The following is a 9,001-nucleotide window of genomic DNA, read 5'->3' as shown; positions in this document are numbered from 1 at the left end:
AGAAACATTTACTGCTTTTCCATTTTTAGATTTTGCTTTTGAAGTGTAAGTGCTAGTAGATTTCTTCAATCTTGTTTTTATAAGAAGCCAAAAAACAAGGAGCAATGCAGAGCTCCTACACTGAAAGAAGAAAGGGTAAGAGAGAGGGAGAAAAAAGGAAAATTAGGAAAAGAGTGAATTTAGTCTCCAGAGCTTGAAACTGACAAATAGTTTGCTGCAATTTTAATTTCAGCCCAATCTGATTCAAATTATATGCTTTTTCATTGCATGACTGGTTTGCAATCAAGTGTTTATCTCTGTACCCCTATGTTTTGTATACATGCTGAAGATGAAGTTTTATTCCAATCTTAGCCATCATTGGATTAAGAGATGTGGGAAGGAAGGGTGAAGATGCTTACAGTCAGTGTGTTTTGATGACTCATTTTACACTGAAAAGCTGCCAGATATGCATCATTTCCACTCACTGAGAAATGCTGTTTCAGTCAACTGAAACAGTTTTTGATCTAGGGTGGGGGGTCTTCAACCTGCAAGCAAATGGAGACCAGATGGTAATTATCCTCATGTTGATGCCAAAGTCAAAAATGCTGCTGTTTTTAAAAAAAGCAGCACCAAAAGAAGAGAGGCTGTGCACTTAGAATCTATTTACATCTGGAGTATAATGAAAGAGACAGCAAAGACCACAAAGTGGATGGGATGAAACAAGAAAAATTGACATGAACCTTCTATAAGCGATCAAAACCTAAGTCAAATGTACTTCAGCACCTGAATGTCAGTACTGTCTTAAGTACAGTAATATTAAGTAGAGCTTTGCAAAGGTAGCTTGGGTAGCTGGGAAACTGCAGAGCCTTCTGTTTTGGAAGGAACACATGGGTTTTACATAACCTCATTTTTCCCCCTATATTACAGAGGAAGATTAGGTAGCTGTCAGAGATCTGATTACCAAGAATTTTTGAGGTATTTTTATTGCACTACTATTCAAAGAGGTAGAATTGCCAGTGGTTTTATAATGGAAACATGTGCTATTTACAGACTTTAATTCAATTGCTTAATTGCTGAATCAGAATGCAAAGGACTGGAATTTGAGCCAAGAGTCATTTTTCCCAAAGAAAATATTTATTAAAAGTAAAAGCAAACTTCAGCCATATCATGTAAGCTCTAAATTGAAGCAGAGGTGGTAGGAAGAAATCTTAACTATTTTCTACCTCTTCATTAATGTCCATTAATACAGACTTCAAGTTCTATAGGGAAAATATACTTTCTCTTCATGATTAAGAAAGGGTCAAGGAAATTACTTAGGGTGTTGCCCAAGGTACATACATGCTTAGTGAAATTCAGAAAGAAATCTAAATGGCTGCTTTGCCTAACTTCTTTTGACATAGTGCCTTGCCTATAAAAAAAAACATACCCAAATACACAGGTAATTTCAGCATGTGATCGCACTAATATTCTGATGGTCATCAGCTAACAAAAACCCTCATACAAATCAGGTTCTCAATGCCAGATAATAATTTCTAAGGCACAAATATCATTGTCTAAAAAAAGTCTCCCCTGTTCAGATTCCTAGTTTGACAGCTTACATCTGCCTCTACATATTAGAGATAACAGGAGGAAAAAATAGATGTATGGAAATCAGACACATTGTAGATTAAAGCTATCATATTTCACATATTTCATCTCACTAGATGATCCTTTCTTGGCTCACATCTTGTATGACACATATCCAGCCATAAAGGACTTGAGTTTGAATTCCTGGCATCCTCAGCTGGCATTGAGCTGAAGAGTACAGGTGATTCCAAATAGGTCATTCACTGCTTCTCTTCTTTGGAGAGCTTGATTTTCAAAGACTTATGGAAGGTTTATCTTCAGTCATGGGGAGCAGAGGCAGTATGTTCACTTATATTGAAGAAGTATTTAACACACCAATGCAAAGTGTTCTGATAGAATATTAAGGACTGCCCTGGACATCTTTGCTATAATAGAAGCTATGAAAGAACAAATTGACATTTGAAGAGCCTGTGCAAAATTAATAACTATGAGCCCTTGGATATCATCCTGAAAATAAGCTCAGGAACAATAAAAAATTTATAGTCCATTTGTAGTCACAAGTCTTTCACTCTTACAGATACATTTGGAACTGGAGCAGAATTTAATAGTGCAAGAAGCACAATAAGAACAGTGGCAAAAAGCTTCTCCTCAGTGTTATCTTTGGACACAATTGTCTGTACCTAGCTCTGCATAACTCAGCCAATTCTCCCACTTGCACATTCAGGCATGAAGTTGAAATTCTCAGTAGACCATTATAAGTTCTCACTCAAGCTGGTGTAAATCCAGAGTAGCTCATATGATGTCAGTGACTAAAGTTACTCTGAATTTACTGCTGTGTAACTGGGAGTGGATACTGATCTCACTGACTTTATTTTTTCTGTAAATCACTATGCCAAATCCTTATGGTCTCACATAGGCAAGAACTCCTGTTTGTCATCAGCACAAATTCTAAATGAGCAAACAGTGCCAGGCTGTCCTTTAATCTCTTCTAGGTTTCATGGCTTAGCCATGCACTCCTGACAACTCCCTGTACTGGCTGGTTACTCCTTTTGGAGACTGTGGCAACAACGGCTGAGGATGTAAACATTATTAAAGTAATTTTCTTGCTGTGTTTCCACCAAAACAACAGGGGTGCTTGACAGATTGGTGCCTGCTATGTCACCATTCCACACCTTCCCTAAAGAGCTGAGAAATTTTCTGTTTGATATCAGATCTGTCCCCATCTCAAGAGAAAAATCACCCTTCTTTAGCAACTTAAAACACAGTTTTTTCCAACAGAGCTTATGTACATCAAGCTGACAGACTGCTGAGCTCCAGTAACATGGAGCTCTGGCATCAGTAACATGTCCCCTAGCTGCATCCCTCTAAAGCCTTTTTCTCTGGAAGCCAGCTCTAAATTGCAGGACATCTGAAATGAAATAATAGAGTCTTTGGGCTTATATTCCGAAGTGCTATTACAAGTGTAGGTACTTCTAAATACTTGTTTGATATATTGAAATAATTATTTTCATGAGAGTTTATGTTGATTTCTTCCTCTTCATTGCAATATACAGAAGGATCTCTTTCCATTAGTTTTATAACAACAGCTTTATTACTCCATGTTTTTATTAGCTGTAAAATTGGCATAAAATTAAAGATGTTTACAGTTTCAACATACAGAAAATGGAAAGGAAATCTTGAAATTACCACAAAGAAATGTTATGAAATCTAGCTAGTTACTGTTTATAAAACATGTAGGTTTGCAACAAGAAAGTAGTGCAGGAAAGAAGTGAATCATGAAGGTGAAGCATAGCTAGATATAATGCATGAAGCATTATAATTATCTGAAAAACAGTCAAGCCAAGGACACTAACAATTTGCCACAACAGTTTGTCTTTCAGAAGCACTAAAACCAGAATTTAACTTAAAGAAAGAAAAATAAATCTTCCTAAAGATGGGCCTGCAACTTTAGTCAGATTCTCACAGCATGCTTAAATTAATCAACTGGCCATAACCCAAACCACTGTGACTGGAGATTTATGGGAAAATGGCATAGTTGTTCTTTTTCCTTGCCTCAGTTGTGATAGTTTGGTGTTGAAAAAATGCCTCTCTGTGTGTCTTGAAGTCCATTGCTATAATGATTGATAATTGCAAAATCGTTGATTGCAACATCTTGAATGTTTTATGTTTAGTTTTAAATGTCTCTGAACTAAAGGGCAAAAGAAAGTTTCCTATGATCTCATGCACTCATGCCTTAGATCTGTGACTAGATGGCCCCAGACTGTGACACCAACGAGCTTGCACAGTGCTGGACAGGACAGCCTGGAGAGGCAATCCCATGTGTCAGGGAGCATCTGGGCTACCGGCAGCACGAGGCCTCTGTCAATGGCACTGTCACCAGAACACCTGGGGCTATGCCATTTCTGTACAAACATCTGTGATTGTATTAGGATCAAGTGGTGCTCACAGGATTGCACACAGGGGTTGATTACAGCACGGCTGGGGCCACCCCTGTGCTTTTCCAGCTGTGCCTGGGGGTGTCGATCCCAATTCTGAGGGAGCAAAGCGGCCGCAGTCAGAGCTGCCTGCAAAGACCCCAAAGCATCGCGGTTTGTCACAAGGACAAATGCACCCTCTGGAATCCCTCTGATGCTGATTAAGCATTGCTTAATCAAAAAGAAACTATTCCTAAGTTTAAAGAAACTTTTGCCATTTTTTCTTTGCTCTTGAAGCTTCAGATGGAGATGATTTTGTTCAACTATCTTCATCAATTATGCAGTGAGACAGAGGGAAAATAAGTCTAGAAGGGACTTGCTGAATTATTTCTTTGTCTTCCTACTGAGGAAAACCCTTTCCCATGCGCTAATAGAGGATTGCTCTGCTAGTTTAGATTGTTTTGCAAGGTCAGGCTTAGGCTGGTATCAAGAGCAGATAGCAACAGCTATTCCAAAAACCCCTCGTGTTTCTACAAACTCCTCACTTCTGGAAGAAGATTTAAAATTTCCAATTTAACTAGAATGTTACTTATCCTATCCAAATGGCTTATGTGAAGTCAGAGGTTCTGCATTTACAATTGTAGCTTCAAAACAACTGAATTTTGCAAAGTAGAGATAAAGAAGCTGATGCTTGTCTGAAAGTTCTAGATGTTTTTATTATTTTACTTATGAATCTGATAGGTTTTTATAAACTCTGGGTGACAGAAAAGACAGAGCTGGCTTTTTAATACCAACACTGAAAGAATACACTGCAGGAGTATGATCTAAATTTATTTCTTGACATCCATTTTATTTAGGGAATGATATATATCTAGCCCACTCAGCACCTGCTGTCTTCAGACACACCAGCCATTTATGTCACTTATCTAGGGTTCCCCCTTAGGCTCTGGAGAGCAGTTCTTCCATTTCAGAATCCCCTTCTGCCATCATTCAGTTTTTATAAGATTCTCACCTCAAAGTCCTACCACAGCCAGTTGTGCTGGAAAGGTCAAGAAATAAGGAACAGGCTGCTTTCTGTGCTGGTGAGACACCCCAGGGAGCTCTAGCCCTGCAATTCAGGCTCTGGAAATGCATCATTCCTTTCATTTCATCACGTTGCTGTTTGTTTAATGAAGTGTTCAAAATTCAGTGGCACCAGCACACCAACAGGCTTTACTATATTATAGTCTTTGTGAAGGTCTTCATGAACTGGCACACAAAGCCTTTGGAAATCAAGTTCAAAACAAAACAAGGACCATTTCCTTTTTCTTCATGGAATTTCAGGGGGAAAGTCTTACAATTTTAAATGGAAAAGTACTTTACCAAAAATGTTTTCATTACCAAAGCAGTAGCCATTCCTAGGAACTACAGCAATTTAATAACAGCTTTTTGCAAAGGACTTGGGTGACACTGGTCCAATCATTAAGAGGCACAGGATCTGAGAATGTTTCCTGCTCCTCTGCCATGGTGCTGCCAGCTCCCAGCTCCCAACTCTGCCTAAACTGTCTACACCCACAGCCACAGGCTTGGGTCAGAAACTCTTCCTGTGTGCTTGTGCTGCAGACGTGCAGCTTCGGGGGTGAGTGCACCCGGTGGCCTCAGGTCCTGCTTCTGCTCTAGAGGGGCATTAGTAAGTGGCAAATGCCTGGGGTCAGGGGACAACAGCAGCACACACACACACTTCAGGGCACAGATTGCTATCCTGAAATGTGGTAATAACACAAAGCAGTGCTGTTGTGGCTACAGGTAACTTAAGAACATAATTTTGGATTTTTCATGGAGTTGTAAACAGCTTTCAAAACGATTCCTAAAAGAGGTATTTCTCTGAAAATGATATTTTAATGACTGTTACTCTACTTGTAGAAAAAAAAAAAGTAGCTGTGATCTGCATTAGAGAAGTGCTAAGGACAGATCTGCATCAACTCCCTGTGACTCTTGTGCTCAGCAAGCATGTACAGCTGCTGATCCTCAACCAGCTCAGAGTTCTTCTAGCATATTTTTAGATGAGCAGGATGCATAACTTTAAAAATAAAACATTTGCCAGACCACACATCATTTCAATTTTGCAGCCCTTGTTTTTAATAAACTATTACTTCTTCCACAACACTGTAATATTTTCCACAACACCACTTTTCCAAAGCATTGTCCAAGCCTCCTCTGCAGCAGCCAGTACTGAAATTCTCACATGATTTATTTTCCCAGGCACCTTTAGTTCTCTTGTGGATATTAAAAGAGCGAGAATTTTAAATACAACCATACATAAAAGAAAGTATTTTTTGACAATTACAGGAAAGTCCTATTTGTATTTCTTACATGTGATTCATCATTTTTATGATTATATGAATTATGAAGACAACGCAATATATTCTGTGTTCCCTCACACAAGAATATGTCGGGATTGCCTTTGATTTCCTACTGAATCCATTCTACAGTGGGTTTTCAAACGATGATACAAAAATCTGAATTTGATTGGGCTTCTGGGAAGATCTTCCCATCAAAGATTGACCACATTATATGGCTCTTTTTCTTCTACTCTGTGGGTAGAAGGATATGCAAAACAAAAATGGAAATACAGATTCTAAAAGTACTATGTTGGGTCAGCTATTTGAATTGTAAACTTTTATTTTATATATTTTAATCTGTATTTATATGCCAGAAAACCTAGTTCTTATTTTCAACAAAGCATTAAAAATAACGTTAATATTAAAAACTTTAAAGGAGTGTCAAGTATAGCACTTAAAGTAACATTTTATATGCTTAATGTCCAGAATTAGACTTATTATTTTTTTCTTTAAATCTTAATTTCCAGAGTTTATAAAAACCTGTATCCACCATTCATTCCAGGTATGTACTAAATTTTTGAAACCTGTGTAAGGAAGCTCCAAGTTTGGACCTAAGTTTGGAGCTTTCCTCTAAGTCTGGAGGAAATTATAAATGTTTTGTCACCAAAGTCTGGATTATCTTCCTTGGGAATGTCATGTAAAATCCAAATTATGCAAGGCTGACTTCTACTTGTGGAGGTTCTGAGTAACAAAAAAGCACTTCAGTGACTGTACTTGGGTTTGGTGGCTGAGGATGTATACATTTTGAGTAATACTCACAGATGCATAAGAATGTTGGTCACAAGGAACCTCTGGATATTGAATCCTCCTCCCTGCCACTCAGAGACAGCAAGTTGCTTCCTTACCCATGACTGTGTTTGATGAAGACAATACAGTACTTCCTCTTAGAAAAGACAAGAACATCTGAAGTTTTGGCCAGTTTTCTCCCTGTCATGGGCTGAGATCAGTTTCTCTGTGTGAGTTCAACTTGGCACCACAAACAAGGACAGGAGATGGTTCCACCAGAATGGACTGGAGGAATAGACTGACTGCAGTGCTCTGAGTTCATACATTTGTCCTCTTTATTTCAAATAAATATTTGTCCATTTTTAAGGCCAAGAGATCATCCTGTAGAAAGATCAGACTCTCCGCATAGATTCTTACTATAAGCTCATAGTCTGGGGCAATACAGATATTTTAGAGAACACTCTAAGTTTTGAAGACTCAACTGTACTTTATTAAGTAGTTTCAGGGGTTAATTCACCTCATTACACAAAGTGCTTCTGATTTTTATTCTAAATTCTTCTGGCTTTTGCTCTTCAACACTGCATTTTGCTAAAAATATGTTTGCTGGAGCAATTCAACATAAGAATTTCATGTTTATGCCCTGATAGATAGCAAGATAGCATTTTATGTGTCTTATCTTATGGTCACAGTCCTATTTAAAGTAGAGATCTGTCTGATTGTAGTTTGTTAGATAAATGTCCCTCTATCAGAAATGTTATCACATAGAGACCCTGCAATCACATGAGCACACACATGTGCATGTGCACACAGTCACAAACACAGAAGTATTTGGTTTCTTAGAATAATTTATAACTTTCAAGGACAGGTTTTTTATCATTTTGCTATGTCAAATTTCATATTTTATCATTCATAAAAATACAGACTCAAACCACAATAATGGGACAACCAGCAATCACACAGGACCACTTTTTTTAAAAAAAAATGTTCTTTTCTGGCCCAATGCACAATTATAGATCAGTTTTTATGGTGTTGACTCAAGTAGTTTTCATCTTAGAAGTCAGGTTAACACCCAAATAATTTAAATTAGTATTTTGCTGAAGGAAAAATCAACCAGCTTGTCTATCTCTCACTAAAGGAGCTCAATGGAGATGTTAATTTCAAAACCAGGAATTTTAGGTCTATGTGTGTCTTACACCTCCCATCAGGAGCAGTTATAATATGGACACAGGAGAGCTGGGTAACAGTGGGAATGTAATCCACATGCTGCATCACCAGCAAAGCCTATTCTCTCTGTCATTGCTGCTAAATCTACTTCCTTCAACTGTTTCCTGCTGTTTCAAAAACTGTACGGCCAGCAGGGCCAGGGCAGGGACTGTCCCCCTGTACTCAGCACTGGTGAGGCCACAACTTCAAGTCCTGTGTCCACTTCTGGGCCCCTCACTACAAGTAAGACATTGAGGTGCTGGAGCGTATCCAAAGGAGGACAATGGAGCCAGTAAAGGGTCTGAAACACAAGTCCTCTGAGGAACAGCTGAGGGAGCTGAGGTTGTTTAGCCTGCAGAAAAGGAGACTCAGGGGTGACCTTATCACTCTACAACCACCCAAAAGGAGGTTAGAGCAAGATGGGGGTTGGCCTCTTCTCCCAGGCAATCAGTGACAGAATGAGAGGAAATGGCCACGTACTGCTCCAGGAGAGATTCAGTCTGGACATCAGGAGGAATTTCTTCACTGAAAGGCTGGTTAAACATTGGAACAGGCTGCCCAGGTGGGTTGTGGAGTCACCACCTCTGGAGGTGTTTAAGAAATGACTGAATGTAGCACTGGGTGCAGTGGCCTGGTGATTGGTCAAAGGTTGGATTCCATAACCTTGGAGGTCTTTTCCATCCTTAACAATACTATGACTTTAGGATTCTATTCAATGATGTCTCCCAGACA

The sequence above is a fragment of the Anomalospiza imberbis genome, chromosome 2 (genome assembly GCF_031753505.1).
Source record: "Anomalospiza imberbis isolate Cuckoo-Finch-1a 21T00152 chromosome 2, ASM3175350v1, whole genome shotgun sequence".
NCBI lineage: Eukaryota > Metazoa > Chordata > Aves > Passeriformes > Viduidae > Anomalospiza > Anomalospiza imberbis.
The sequence above is the reverse complement of the archived record's forward strand: the minus strand, read 5'-3'. Positions refer to the sequence as shown.